Genomic DNA, 16,431 nt, shown 5'->3' with positions numbered 1-16,431 from the left:
TTTTTGATACCCTGTTAGTCACTTTTAATTTTATAATTTCCACAACACGTCCTCCCCACACGACCAGCTCCGCAGTCTTTCTGGCGTCGCAGCACACCGAAGAGACACTCGGTCTCTTCGGTGGGGCCCGATGATGAAGCATGACACTGACCAGGTCGGTGTGTGAGGGCTTTCCTACTCAAATAGAGTGACTGTGATCAAAATTACCCTCTTATCTTTTTGCTCCATATTTCTGGTAGCTTTGTGCTTGACCAGACCAGACCTCTCTTCTTTTGTTGTTTGATACTTAACCGGGGATCAAGAGAGTGTCTCTGATTCTCCCTACCTCTCTCCTTGTTGATATATAATTCAAACATTCCTCACCATAGTTGAGGGAGTTCATATTCGGATTTTGTGTCACTTACATTTTTCTGACTCATATTGTTTTAATTGTATTGCAGATAAGATATTCTTTTATGTTGACCTTTTCCCCTCCATCAGTCTGTGTTGCTGTTTCCCGCACCTTTCCTACCATGTTCCGTCCTTGTACCTTTGCCGCTCTCCCTCCCACCCTCCTTCCCATCGTCTGTGTTGCCTTTCCCACGCTCAACCCCTGTGGCTTTTGACCCCCTGCTCCATATCGGTCTTTGTTACTACTTCAAACATGCTACACCATAGTTGAGAAAAGTTTATTTTCAGAGTATGTGTGTCAATTCTATGTTTTTACTGTTGTTTTAGTTGTATTGCAGATACAATATTCCTTTGTGTTGCCTTTTCTCCTTTTGTCCGTCAATGTTGCCTTTACCTGCTTGCTCCATCCCTCCCTTCGGCCATGTTCCTTTGCCCTCCTTCCTGCCACCCTACAATCCTGTGACATTTCTCCCATACCATATCATACAGTGACAGACCATACCATGCCAACTCTTGACAGGCCGTACCATACGATAACATGCTATACCATACCATAAAGTACACCACACCACATGACAGGCCATACTATACTATACAGTGACAGGCCATACCACACTGACATGCCATACCATACTGTACAATGACCGGTCATACTATACCATAACTGGACATACCACACCAACACATACAATGTCAAGCCATATCCTACCCTACCATACTATACAATGATGGGCCATACCATACCATACAAAGACATACCATACCATAAAATGACAGGCCATACCATACCACATTTTACAAATACAGGCCATACCATATTGTACTATACAATGACAGGCCCTACAAAGACAGGCCATACTATACCATACAATGACAAGCCATACCATACAATGACAAACCATATCATACCCAGAGCCACTGGAATGATGCTGCAGGATAGGACCAAATTATGAGCAGGGTTGAGTAAATTATGCGGTCAAAAGCAAATGCTTCATATTTTGTGTTAGTACAGCTCCATTATATTTTCATTTGTTCACATATTAAACTGCCTTAGCAAAGGTTTCACCTCATTATTACCACTGTAACATCCAAATACAGCAATAAGCTACAGAAAGATGAAAGCTCAAGCTTTGTGAAGGGTCTTCCACTGAGTGGCAGCACGTTTTGCTGCTTTTATAGTACGTATTGATCAGTTGAGGTATTTTATTTTTAATTAAAATCTGCAAAGTGTGCAGCAGATGATGGATTATGCGGCAAATGCAACAAATGCATAAATGTGCAGAAAAGACTGCAGAATCACATAATTCCAGTGGCTCTGACCACACTATAGTATTCAACAGATTATACTATACCCTACGTGACGGCCCATACCGCACCATACAATAAAATGCACAGCAGCCTGCTGTTGTACCGCATGGCGTCAGAAGCCATTTCCATCTTCCACAGGTGAGACCTATTGACTTTGCAAATGATTGGTTTTTTTTAAAAATATGGCTTTGTCTCCTCTGCTTCACCTCCTTTTTTAGTGTTGCGGTCTAGTTGTTGCGTAATGCGTAGCCGCCATTTTGTGAGCCACTGAGCGCTCGGCCAGACTACGGCACGGATGTGTCTCCCGGCGCTCTTCGATATAATAGAATAAACCTGTTCTCACCTACCCCAGTCTCCTGTAATCCTTGGGGATAAAATAGCATCTTCACAGTGGCGACGAGGACGGGACCCGGTAGTGGCAAGTAACAAAAAAAAAAAGAAACTAGACACCCCAGCCACCGAGTACCGAACCCCAACAAGCTACAAGGACAGAGACCACTATCCTGAAGCAACAGGTGGAAATACAGGGAGAGCGCGGCAGTGGAGAGCGTCACGATCCGGAGCACAGACCCATGACCACTCACAGCTGCGAACGGCAGGGCAAGCTCAGCCAGCAAGGAGGCAAGGACAGGAACTTTCCACTGTGAGTACCAAGGCCCAAGCGCAGCGAGGAAGAGAAGAGAGGGCTACCCTGAGCAGCACACTGCAGACCCCAAGACCACACAGCCAAGCATCAGGGGCACTGGCGGAACACGCTCTGCAAAGAGAAGGGGGCGCATCCAGCCCTCAGCCAGACTGCGCACACCAGAGTGGGTCGGGTGCGCCTGGCAGTCCTAGGGGAGAGGAGGAGCAACTTGAAAGGCGAACAGAGATGTGTGCACAAACCTCGTCACTCTTGACGCCATTTTCGTTCCTTCCCAAGCCGGGTGATCCCGTGATGAAATGGGAAGACTGGAGGGAATACTTTAAGAACTACTTGGAAGTGCTAGAAGATGAAAATGGGTAAGAATTTTCAAGCAAAAGAAGAAGGATATTGCTCCACAACCTAGACCCAGAAGGTATTAGGTTATTTCAGAACCTAGTCCCAGCACCACAACAAGATGGCGATGACGACGTATTTTAGCATGCGATAGAGGATCTGAACAACCACTACAGGCCAGCAGTGTGTACATCCATAGACAGATACAATTTCCAAAAAAGGAAACCGGCGGTAGGAGAGTCCATCGACGAGTATGTCGCAGCTCTGAAGAAGCTAGCCATCACGTGTAAATTTGGCGCCTTGCACGACAAGTTCATCAAGGACCAAATAGTCATGCACACGATGAATTCGGCCGCCCAAGATAAGTTGTGGGCTAATGGAGATGCCACGTTGAAGGAAGTAATTGCCATGGTGACGAAGGCGGAGCTATCCAAGAGGTGCGCTGAGGCGGCGAAAAGAGATGCAGCAACCAAGCCCATGGTCAACAGGATCACGGACGCGGAACCACCTGAGAGGGATAAAGTAGCTTCCGTGGAAGGGAAGACGCAACCCAAAGGGACACCCCGGGCAGAATACGGAAGAAGTCAAACCAAAGAGAACAAGAAGGAGTGCTACCGATGTGGCAGCTTGTCCCATGCAGAGTATGATAAACGCTGTCCGACCTTCCGCGCCAAATGCATGTTCTGTGGAATTGTGGGGCATTATGAGAAGGTGTGTCGCCGCAAAAAGCAGAGGCCGACAATCAAGTGCATAACTCGGGAACCAAGAGCAGAAGGAGACGAAGAAGAGGATAGCGTGCTGTTTGTAGAAGAGCGCATTCTGGGCATCGACTGCATCTGCTCCAGGAAACCGAAATGTGATCTGGTAATAGGGGGAGTACTGATCAAAATGGTGGCGGACTCAGGGTCCCTGTACACCATAATACAAAGGACTATGTGGGATGAATGCTTCAAAGGCAACCTGGGGCCATGGCAGGAGCCTCCGGACATTCAACCGGTCACCTACACGGGTGAGCCCATCCCCATGGTAGGATTTTGAAGGTTGGAATTTGTATTTAAGGATCGCAGTGCGGAGTATAAGTTGTACGTGGCGGAGAAGGGCCCCTCTGTGCTTGGATGAATGGATCAAGGTGATCTGGGCATACAGTTGGATCCAGGAGGCGCCACTCAAGTCTTGATGACCGGCTCGGAACGACGACCCAACGTCACCAGATTGAAGGAAAAATTCCCCACAGTGTTTGGTGGTAAAGTGGGGAAACTGACGAAATTTACACACAAGAGAGACCTCAGGATTGACGCGAAACCAGTTTCTCACAAGGTGAGAAACATCCCGTTAGCCATCAGAGATGCAGTGCAGCAAGAATTGCAGAGGCTGGAAGATAATGGAATCATTGAGCCGATAAGTTGTGCGGAATGGTTGGCGCTCTTAGTTGTGGTAAGGAAACCCAACGGCAAGGTCCGCTTATGCGTGGATTTGAGGGAGCTAAACAAGAACATCAAAGTGGAAAAATTCCCTCTGCCCAGGATAGATGAGATGTTGACAAAGACCAAGGGGATAAAGTGGTTCTCCGATATTGACCTCACCCCAGCCTACCATCAAATAGCTCTGCATCACACGAGTCGTAAACTCACGTCGTTCATAACACCGTTTGGATGTTACCAATTTCGCAGGATGCTCTTTGGGTTGGCGCCTGCAGCGGCGGTGTTCCAAAAACTCATGCGCAGACTATTCAAGGACATAGAGGTGGTGCAATACTTCCAGGACTATATCTTGGTGATGGGCTAGGAGCAAACAGATCATGACAAGAAGCTGGGAGAAGTGTTGCAGATCCTGGAACGGAACGGACTCACGGCGGAATGGGAGAAGTGCCGATTTGGAATGACCTCTGTAACATACCTGGGCCATGAGATAAGCAATCAAGGGATCACACCCAAACACGCCAATGTTAGAGCCATATGTGAAGCGCCTCCACCGACGAGTAAGGAAGAAGTGAGATCCTTCCTTGGAATGGCAGAGTACTACAGCAAATTTGTACAGCACTTTGCCTCTAAAACTCACCATTTGCGTCAGCTCCGACGAGCCAAGTCAACTTATGAATGGACAGATGAGGCTCAGGAAGAGTTCCGAAGAATCAAGGAAGATATCAGTAAGGCCATTCCCTTGCAGGGGTTTGATCAACAAGAGGAATCCATACTGACTGCGGATGCCAGTGAGAAGGGCCTAGGAGCCGTCCTCATGCAGAAATGGAGAGATGGTCACTATCAGCTTTGCGTCAAGGACACTATCACCCACGGAACAGAAATTCAGTGTAATAGAAAAGGAAATGTTGGCTGTTGTATGGGCCATGGGCAAATTCCGACAATTCATCTGGGGGACCAGATTCAGACTCAAGATTGACCACAAACCCCTAATCAAGGTGCTCACTTCAAGTTGGCCTGAGAACGCCACCCCACGCATAGCCAAAATGACTCTGAAACTGTTGGATTACAGGTATGATGTGGAATACATTCCAGGAGCAAGGAACAAAGTGGCTGACTATCTCAGTCGAGCCTCCGCCATGGAAGAAGCCCCCTCCCATTTGGAGGATGAGGAAGACAGCGTCGCATTCATGGAGGACCATGAGAAGGTAATAAGCGAACAGGAGTAGGTAAGAGCGTATGAGGAGGATCAAGACATCGAAGGAGTGAAGCACTTCATACTACGGGGTGGCCAGAAAAAAAACACATGAAACCGGAGCAGAGATAGTTCTTTGAAGTGAGGGAGGAGTTGTCAATATGAGATTGAGGCATATTCCTATTCCGAGGTGAGAAAGTCGTTCCCCCAGCTTCACTGACTACGCTGTTACCTAGGAATTGTCAAGACAAAAATAAGGGCGAAGTTGATGTATTGGTGGCCAGCGATGGACAGCATGATTGAAAGATATGCCCGGGAATGTGAACAATGCCAAGGAGCTGACAAGTCGCAAACATTGATGCGCCCTTCCCTGGGGACATTTGACACTCCTGAAAACCCGTGGGAAGAGTTGTCCATAGACATTCTAGGCCCAGTGCTGGATGCACAAGGAGTAACAAAATATTTGGCAGTGCTCATGGACAGGTATTCCAAGTGGCCAGAAATAGACATCCGGGAGGATATGGACACAGAGAGTGTTAAAGTTCCTCATGGCCACTTTCATTAGGGAAGACATCCCTCGCTCCTTATTGAATGATAACGGTCCTCGGTTTATCTCGGAGAGATGGAACAACTTTATGAGAAGGAATGGCATTAAGATAAAACACACCTCCATATATCACCCGGCTAGGAACGGACTGGACGAGAGATGCAATCGAGTCATAATGGGTTCCATTCAAGCTGCAATAGGAGCAGAAAAGGACTGGGAAAAAGAAGTGAAAAGTACCCTGTGGGCATACAGAATCACCCCGACATGCACAGGCTACAGTCCTTTCCAAATTTTGAGAGGGCGTGACCCTTTCACAAAGGATAACATAGCATGGATGGAACGTACAGTCTTAAGCAAATGGTCCCCAGCAGTGGTGCATCACAATTTGAAAAAGGCCCAGAGGATCAACACTTAACATTATAACAAGAGGAGGAATGTGAAGGAAATGAACTTGAAAAGAGGGGATGGGTCAGAGTCAAATTAGCCCAAATGAAAAGAAAAGGAGACAGTAAATTTAGCGAGTCCTTACAAGTGTAAATGTAAATGTAAATGTATTGGCATTTATATAGCGCACTACTTACCCGTAGGGTCCCAAGGCGCTTCGACCGCTGCGAAACCCTTCCTGGCTTCCCTGAGAGATGGTCCCTTAATGGGTATCTCCAGGGTGAGACCAGGCATCCCCGGCGGTCTGGTGGGGCCGTTAGTGAAGATGAGGCAAGCTAATGCCCAGAGTTGCCGAGTGTGATCGCTGATCAGAGTGGGCACCGAGGCGAGAGAATTATCGAGTCCGCTGACCCTGGTCCAGAAACCTGCCGCGCCGGGAATCGAACCCTGGTCCCGGGCCGTCCTCTGCTCTCGAGTCTGCCGCCTCTAACCAGTGAATGTCAAAAAGAGGGAGGCAAGACAGTTGATCATTTGATCAACGGACACGATTTACCACTCAGAGTGGTGGAAGGTCCAGTAACAGCTTGTGTCCGTATCTAGCACTGGGGATACAAAAGGGGGTTGCTGAACTGTTCCTATGGAGAGATAGGGAAGATTTAACTGGCGTGACCAAGGGTGTTAGAGTAACACCCTGGGGCATCCATTTTGTTGGATGTAGTTGCCTCACACACCCAGAAGGGTGTCATGCTTCATCATAGGCGGTTGCTCCTCGTCGGGGAGGCGGTGCAATCCCCGACGGGCTCACCTCAAAGAGGGGCTCTTTGGCGGAGATCTTTTTATCCAACAGCCTTATGGTGAGGTGGGGGTGTGTGGGCAGGACGAGGTGTAATGGTGTGAGGGATATTAAAATGTAGCAAGGGGTACCGGAATTCAGTTTATTCTGGGGGTCCCCTGGCTGCAGTTAAAAAGTGGGGTTAGCTCACTAGGTGTCAACAAGTTAGGTCAGGTGACCCTAGATGAGACTAAGAGTGAAGGTGGTCGACATGTTTTTCGCTGTGGGTATCATCACCCGCGATTCATCAGGACCTTAACAAAGTGAAGGGGAACATGCTAGTGTCATGTGTGCAAATTATGTTACCTCTGTGGGTTCTCCTATGCCTATACATAGAGAAAAAGGAAACAATGATTAAATACAACTCTGCATTCAAAAACAAGTCACGTCAATGCCAGGGCGTGTAAACAAAGTGGCATGCTGTTGGTGCTGTGTGACACTGAACACAACCACCGCATGCCTTGTAAATTGCGTGTGCAAAGTGAAAAGTGGGGAGCACACACAACTGCTGAGTCAGTGAGGAGGGTTGTTGTAAGGTGCTGGCTAAAAACAATGGTTTAAAAGCAGTTTAACAAGGGTGAAAAATGCAGCAGCTTAGGAGAAATGCACTGCTCCTCTGGTGTAAAATGAGCAGGTTAAGTATAACAGGCACCGTTTGTAATATATTGTGGCTAGATGTAAAACACACACACACTGTGACCAAATGAGCTCTAGGAAGGGGAAGGCCCATGTGCCCCACTTACCTAATGGTCAAGGACTATGTGCCACATGAGGGGTCGGCGGGACAAAACATCAGGAATGAGCCCAAGGGTTTAGCTGGAGGTAGAGCATAAAATTGCGCCTGTGGGTTACTGCTATAACTAGTATTAGTACACCTCAATGAAGTATTAGGCTGAGAGGCTAAAAACCTCCATACTGTCGCCCTCCGCTTGTTTACCGCTTATCTGACTCACCTCCATGCTCCTGTGTCCCCGTTGTTAGACCTACCCTTCTCCGCCGAGCTCGAGTAGATGTGTGAGCTCGGCGGCCGGGGTTATTTAAACCACACTGACAGGTCGGCGTGTGACAACGCGTCTCCGCCCCCTCTGTCAGGTCACGTGGTTTCGGGAGGTTTTGTGGCGGCCATCTTAAGGTGGTGAGCTGGTGCGCTTTGCGCTAATCGATTACAATTAATGTGCCTGTTCTTGAATATATTTGGCACGGAGCGGGGGAGCCCAGGGGACAGGAGAAGTCCCGTGTTGCAATAGAATTATCCCTGCCGACTTTTGTGTAGAAAAGGGGTATGAAAATCGCCCGGTCTGGTGTGTTAAAGACACGGTGGCCATGTTGTAATGGGCACAGGAGCCGTCCTGAGCATACTGTGTCAGGAATGAGCTTAGGAAGTGGTAGTGTGTTGTGACGTGGTATGTCTACGTACTGAGAGCCATGTATGGCATGTGGGTCACGGTATGTAGTGTGTGGTACCAGCAAGGGAAAAATAATGGAAAAAGATGTTTATACTCTTGTAGTGGGCCACTGTCAGGGGTGCGACCAGTATACAGGATAATAAGTTGCCCCTGGTGCAGTGTAGGGAACTGGACAGTTTAAAGTGAGTGCCACGGAATGTCTTCGTTGAGCCCCTGTTTATCTGAAGACAGTCGATGGATCCATCTCTGTTCCTTCCGGAAAAGAGCATTACTCGGGCAATTGGGGCTGGCTTCTAGTACCACCCATTTCATAGAATCTTCATCATGATTTTGTTCTACAAAATGTTTGCACATCTTTGTATGGGTCTTCTTGCAGCGGAAGTTGCTGCGGTGTTCAATGATTCTGGTTTTGACGGGACGGGTTGTCATCCCGATGTATTGTAGGTCACACGGGCACGTGAGCATATATATACAGTGTGATGTATTGCAATTAGTGTGATGTCTGATCTCCCATTTGAAGGTCTCAGAGAGCTGGATGGTCTTGAGGGTCAAGGTGTACCTACAAACGCCACACATTCCACAAGGATAGTGGCCCGTAACGGGGGGTAGATGCCACAAGGTTTGTTGGGTTTCTTTTCTGACACACTTAGGTCTAGTGCTGATTAGGATATCCTTCAGGTTTTGAGATCTCTTGAAGGCGAACCTTGGTTCTTCTAGGGACATGTCCCCAGTATTAAGGATATCCCAGTGACGTCTGATAGTATTCCTGATTTTAGTGGATAAAGGAGTGTATGTTGTCACACATGTGATTGGTTGATTCTCAACCGGGACTCTTTCCTGCCTTTCTAGAAGGGCTTCTCTGTTGTTATTCCTGGCGCGTTTCCTAGCTTTTAGGACATCGCGTCTGGGGTAACCCCTGTCAAGTAGGTTCCTCGAGAGGATTGCAGACTCCTTTTTGTAATCAGACACCTTACTACAGTTACGTCTTATCCGTAGGAATTGGCCGAAGGGTAGATTAGTACGTAGGGCCCTCGGATGGTGACTCTTGAAGTGTAAAAGACTGTTGCGGTCAGTGGGTTTGCGGTACATGGTCGTGTTTATGGACCCTTCTTCCAGTCTTATTGTTAAATCAAGGAAGGCGATCTCCTTGGGTGAGGAGGCCATGGTGAAATGTAAGTGAGGGTTTAATGAGTTGACCCAATCTAGGAAGGCTTCATGTGACGTGGGTGGGCCTTTCCACAGAATCAGAATGTCATCAATGAAGCGCTTCCACATTTTGATGTTATCCCTGAAAGGATTGGTCTCATGGTGTATATGTAGTCCCTCAAACTTGGCCATATACAGACAAGCCACCGAAGGGGCAAAAGTACTGCCCATAGATGTCCCTTGGGTCTGGTGGTAGTATTTGCCTCTGTATTCGAAGTAATTTTCGGTCAGGGCTAGGGTGGCGCATTCCATAATGAAAGTCTGTGGAGTGTTTGAGTCCCAAGTTTCCAAGCTCAGTCTCTCATCAATCACCTCTAGAGTGGCTCTGAGGAATGTTCGTGTAGAGGGCCTCTACATCTAGGGTAATCAAGAGATCAATTTCTCCTGTATTCTGGATGTTGTCTAGAATACGTAGTACGTCTGTGGTATCTTGGACGTAAGAGGGAATGCTTTTTACAAGGGGTTGGAGGAAGTGGTCGCAAAATTGAGAGAGGGGCTCTAAGACAGAGTCTACCCCAGAGACAATGGGTCTCCCTGGTACCGGTCTTATGGCTTTATGGATCTTGGGCAAGATATAGAAATATGGTACCCTTGGTTCCTTCTTGACGAGGAAGTCTGCCTCTTTTCTAGTGATCCATTGGTCGCACTCTGCGCTTGTAACCAAGCTTGTTATCGTGGTTTGTAGGCCTCTAACCAGTGAGCCACACTACTTCAAAGTGCACAATAGTACTGCGCTGCTAAGCGATGGAAAAACATGATCCCAAGATAGGATGTTAAAATGCAATAAGATATTGCAGTGGGCCCTAGAGGAAGTGCAACATCAAGGAAGCCAGAATCGACAGGAGGACAGCATACCGTCAATGGAAGGTGAAGGGAACTCAAGGACAAGGGTAGAGGAAGAAGTTTTGGAAGGAGCTAATGACCCAGGAAGTGAGGAACATCAGGGCAGCCCCTGCCAAGCTATGGACAGAGAAACTCCCCTGGCAGCCAGAAGGATGGTGGTAAAACCTGCAAGGTACAGGGATTATGAGATGAATGGAGGTGAACAACTGGAGGGTTGAAAGACTGTAAATTGTGTTCACCATTGAAAAATATAAGGAGGGAGATATGTAGTGTTGAGGTCTAGTTGTTACGCGGCTGCGTAACAACGTGATGCGTAGCTGCCATTTTGTGAGGCACTGAGCGCTCGGCCAGGCTACGGCACGGACGTGTCTCCTGGCGCTCTTCAAAATAATAGAATAAACCTGTTCTCACCTACCCCAGTCTCCTGTAATCCTTGGGGGATAAAATAGCATCTTCACATTCTTTGGTTTTTTTCTCTCGTTTCCCATCAGCTGTGACCTACCATTGGGCAATGAAGTGCTCAATAGGGAGGGTTTAAAGGGAGTTTTATAAGGCATACCTTGACTTCATTCGTGACTATACCGAGCTGATACCCAGAAAAGCAATACAACACTATGAAATCCAAGATTATGTGTGGGACTGTGTTTTGAAACAATATTGTTAGGGTGATCAGAATGTGTCACCCAAAAAATAGGACGTTTCGAAAAAATAACAGTAAGGACTACAATTTTACATAACAAAGTGGCAAAGAATGACAGCGTTCATAAACATAGAAACATAGAAGAGGTACTAAGAAAATAAATAAAATTTTATTTTTAAGACCAGCATCATACCTGTTAATTAAATTTCTTACTCTTAAATCATAAATCCTAAAAAAGTGTCTCAATCGTTTTAAGTTTAGTCTCTCAAAAAAACCAGGACATGAGCCAATATTACCAAAAATCTACAGGGACACCGGTTGAAAAAGACGGGACTGTCCCTGCAAATCCGGGACGCCTGGTCACCTTAAATATACTACTTCCGCCTCTAAAATCGTAAATATAGAAAACGGATAAAGATAAACATGAAGCGTATGATCTCACTAGCACCCCCGGGGGACCGGTAATGCAGTTTCCACACTCATTTCCGGTTGGGGTTCCTGAGATACATCCGCTTGTTTTAATGTCTTCGGAGCCTCCAAAGTGCGTCCCGTAAAGCGCCCTCGGGGTAACTAGCTTCGACGGCGGACATCTTGGAACGGGAGCCGCTCACATCCTGTTTGAGATCCGGGTTACACGGAAGCAGAAAGAGGTGGTTTCGTTTTACCATGACACCAGTGGACTTTCTCTCGATGTAAACCCAGGCTCCCGGCCGCAGCAGGGCGAGATGTCGGCCATGGAAATGAAGTTCTTCTGCGACGTGCTCGCCGATGCGGTGACTTTGATCCTGGACCCGGCCACCAGCCCCCAGCGGCGGACCGAGGCTCAGCAGTTCTGCGACGAGTTTCGGGACATGGCCGAGCTCCGCGTCCCCTGCAGCCTGAGGCTGACTGAGGAGACCCAGAGCACCCCCGTGCGGTACTATGCCCTGAGGGTGCTGGAGCACCACGTCAGGGTGACCAGGGTCGACGTCTTCACCAAAGAGGGGAGGATCTTCAAGAACAGCATCATGGGCCTGATGCTGAACGGGACCAAGCACATCCTGGAAGAGGAGGCCTGCATCAAAGAGGCCCTCGTGCGTGTGGTGGTGCAGCTGATTCTGTGTAACTGGCCCCAGCGCTGGCCGAGCCTCCTGCTTGACCTGCAGCAACTTTCCCAAAAAGGGGCCTCTCGGTGTGAGCTGGCCATGCTCACCTTGCAGAGACTGGCCGAGGACGAGGGTGCCCAGGCACCTGGGTTCGCGCATGACCTGCAGCAGCACATCCATGGCATCTTGAATATGGTGCATGCTTTGATAAAGGACAGTGTCCAGGGCCATCAGTTTCTGAAAACGCGCATTACCCCAGAGTTGCAGATTCAGGTGCACTGCCGCATGATAACCGCTGCCATCAGCACCATGACGCAGTATGTCAAGTTGGCATCGCCGGAAGACCTCACCAACAACAACTTGGAGCTCTTGGAGCCACTGTGGCGCCTTTTGAATGATAGCGATCTGCAGTTGGAGGCAGCAGAGTGCCTGCTTGTTGCTGTCAATCGAATTGAGAAAATTCCTCACGGCGAACCACTGCTTGTCTTTTTGGAAGATGTTGCCGCACAGTACATCTTCCCCGCCCCAGGAGCAGCAACTGGGGAAGTGCTAACAGAGAGAAACTATTCCTTCCTGAAGAAGCAGTGCCAACTCCTCTGTGCTTTTGGTAAGCAGTTCTGCTGTACATTGCATAGTCCTAGTTTTGAGGACATGCCTTCTATTTTTGGTAAATATCTGGATTCTTTACTTGATTTCACAGTACATAGCAGCAAGTACCTGAGTTACTTAACCCAGAGCACGTGGAAGAAGCTTTTCAGCCACAAACACTTATCCCAGAACCCCCTCTTGCTGACTGTGCTCCCAAGATATCTTCTTGCCACAAAAACAAACTTAATGATGGTATGTTTCCCTCTCAAAAATTGCAGCCGCAGTTGTGAATATTCTCGCTTTGATTTTCTTACTGATGACGATTTCCATGTCTTTTTGAAATCTTTTCGAGTAGAGCAAGGGCATGTGATTAGTGCGGCATGCCGTCTTGACCCAAATACTAGTTTCAGGATGGCTAGTAAGTTCCTTAAACAACTACTGTTGTCTCCAGTTGATTCTATGCCCATACATTCCTTGACACAGGATGGCTTTTGCACCTACACAAACTCCTTTCATGAGTGGGAAGCTGTCACATTTTTCATTAACATTATCGTTGAAAACCTTCCCAAAAATCTGCAGAAACGGAACTTCCCAGTAAATTGCGGAATAGAGCTGCTTCAACTTCTTCTGAGTTTTAAGACAAAGGATCCTCTCATCCTAGCTTGTGTTACATTGAATATATCCACACTGCTACCTTTCCTTAATTTTAAAAATGAGTATTTGCCTCAAGTTCTGAATAAGTTGCTTGAAGTTATTGAAGAGATTAAGGCGCCAAAGTCACAAACTCTTAAAAGTGGGAGAAAAGGTGCCTGTTCCTGTGTTAATCGCATTTGTCGAGAAAAAGCTCAGTTACTTCTACCTAACTTTGTATTGCTGTTTAATCACATAAAGCAGTTGCTATGCAATGAACTTCTCCAGCTTACTTTGATGGAAAAGAGTACACTTCTTGAATCCATGGTTATACTTATCAACCACTTGAAGGACTATCGTCGTCAGAAACTTTTCTTGGAGGAGCTGATGGCTCCAGTCTCTTCTTTCTGGCTCTCTAATGAGATGCGAAAGGTATTTGCAGATCCTGATGCACTAGTTCTTTATGTTTGTGGAGATCTCCAGGCCACTAAAAGAGTTGTGGGAAGTGACATGGATTTAAATAGTTCAGAAATAATCCATTGTGTTGCTACTATTCTTGGAGTGTTGAGATGGACATGTTGTCCTGCTGATGTAGAAACAGCTAAAACTGGAGGATTTGTTATTGAAATTATGTCCAATGGCGAACCATTTTACCGTAACCCATGCACTGAACAGATGCTTAAACTACTTGACAATGTATTTGTTCTTATAAAGACTCAAAATATGCTTTATTTGCCAGAGGTGATGTCCAAGATGGGTAAGAAATGTGCAGCGGTCCTGGGTCTGCCAGGTGAGAAGAATACGTCTAAACTAGACCTTTCTCGACCTTTCCTGGACATTTATGACCCACCAGAGTATAAAACTGCACTGGAAAGAATGCAGGGATTTTTCTGCACCTTGTACGCTTCCTGTTTCGATATTTTGGCTTATGGTGCATCTTCCCTAAAGCAGGATTTCTACAACATTAACAGTCTTGTTGGCCGCCTTATTGGATCTGCCTTTGTGAACCTAGAAAACATTCCAAACTATAGAATCCTTTCCATTGTCCATAACTTTTTTAAGCCCTTGGTTGACTCCTGCCCTCCCGAATACTATGAGACTTTTTTGTCCCCTATTATGAGGACTTTCTTACCATTCCTTCACACGAGACTGACTCAAGATTGGAATATCACTGAGCAGAAGAATATCATTGAGCCGAAGAACTTAAGAAAGAAAAAGAAAACTGCACTTGGCAGCCCAAAGTTGAAGAAAGGTTTACGGAAGCAAGTCAAGCTTTTGACTGAAGAAGTCATAGAGTTAATCATTCAGTGCTGCGTGCCTTGTGAAGATGAGAACATTGTTGATGATTCCAATGTGACTGACTGTCAGACTAAATTCCCTAGTAGCACGGATGGTTGTAGCATGGATGCAGATGCTGCTGTTGTCACAATTGAAAGTGATGATGTGTGCACTCTATCTAGTGAGGTGGACGATGACACTGTTTGTGTTGCTGAATCAGATGATGATGATGAAAGTACATCTATTGGCGATGCACCTGCTAGTGTCTTTACTGCAGTAAATGATGTTGCTTGCTGTGTATCAAATGAAAAGACAGATGTCAGTGCTGTTGCTGTCCAATCAAATGCTGTGGAAAAATCTGCAGTAGGTTGCTCTTTGCCTAGTGTTAGTGGGCTGTCTTCAGCTGAGTTCACTAACGTTTGCCCTTTGTATGACAAGAATGAAGATATCGGTGTCAGGGCTCCGGATTCTGGTGAGGTTGCAGTGGAGGCATCTTCGTTGCTTCAGCCTTCAAGCACAAAGCGCACACAGTTGACACCACTGGGGTTATGCTTGATGAAAGACGAGGACATTCGCTCTGCCATACTGGCCACATCCTTCTCCTCGCTTGTGTGGAAACAATTAATAAGCTACAAAGTAGTATTTCATCTCTGCTGGCCCCTGCTCCAACACGTTAGTTTGGAGCCTCTACACGCTGATACTGTAGCATATTTCTTTACAATGGTACTGAAAGGATTAGAAGTACACAAACTTGATAGATTTAAGGGCTATGCTTTTGATGAACTTGCGTTCAAGATGTATAGATTTCTGCGTCCTGGTTACAGTGATTTGTATAAAGTAATGCGACAGGTCCCAAGAATTAACCTGCATAACCTGGACAACTTTGATAAGTGCATTCTTGAGCCGACAGCTCAAACACCAGACCATGTACTACTGCAGGATTTCAAAGACTTAATAAAAGGCTGTACTCTGAAGCCATTTGGTAAGCGCAATCCGAAAAAGGAGCATATAAACATTCCTTTGCATCATTCCTCGAAGTTTAGGAAACGCCTGCTTGCCTTCACCAAGTCAAAGAATGATAAACCTCCTTTTAGTAATCAGAAGAATCGCCAGCCACGGTCATGAAGAGGAGGAACTTCAAGTAGAAATTGAATATGCTATTTCCGCCCAATTTTCTAAATTAACTTTTTCCACAGATGCACATTACAGTAATAAATGGTGAATGTATATTTAATTACATATTTTGAACTTCACTTTTCGTAACATGCTAAATTTTGTGTTGTTGTTAATCTGGGGAAGTTACATAGGCAATGTTAGACCAGGGTAAAAGGCGCCCAAATGCAGTTTTTTTTTTGGGATTAATGTTTAATAAACAAGTTAATAGTTCTGTCGCAGCATTCTTTTGAATTTCATCCCACCTTTTAATAAAAGCAGACCGATTTGGATCCTTCCAACATCTAAGAGCAACCTTATGAACCAGGGTCATATATGTGATATAAAAATGCACTGTGGTAGTATGAAAGGGTCAACTCGGAATAAAATTGCCTCACCTGTTGAAGCATATGTTTTCTATGTAATGCCACTATATTTTATGTCCAGCATATCAGACAGCGCCAGCTGGTTACAAAACATTTTTGGTCAATTTACCAAGAATTTGCACTGGGGTACATGCCAAAAAAAAAAATCATTTGCTTATCAATTG

At 46.4% G+C, this 16,431-nt stretch overlaps 1 protein-coding gene and 1 pseudogene across 2 annotated transcripts in view; both read left to right on the top strand.

Annotated features, from left to right (window-relative positions):
• The window catches only part of LOC147693446 (uncharacterized), a 436,409-nt gene that overhangs the window by 155,127 nt on the left and 264,851 nt on the right, over positions 1-16,431 (top strand). The gene's annotated exons all lie outside the window — the stretch shown is intronic.
• Positions 11,752-16,115, top strand: LOC147693447 (exportin-5 pseudogene; annotated as a pseudogene). Its single transcript, XR_015299256.1, has one exon. The product of XR_015299256.1 is annotated as an exportin-5 pseudogene (transcript).

Source organism: Lissotriton vulgaris, chromosome 8, assembly GCF_964263255.1.
Source record: "Lissotriton vulgaris chromosome 8, aLisVul1.2, whole genome shotgun sequence".
Classification (NCBI taxonomy): domain Eukaryota; kingdom Metazoa; phylum Chordata; class Amphibia; order Caudata; family Salamandridae; genus Lissotriton; species Lissotriton vulgaris.
The sequence above is the reverse complement of the archived record's forward strand: the minus strand, read 5'-3'. Positions and strand labels throughout refer to the sequence as shown.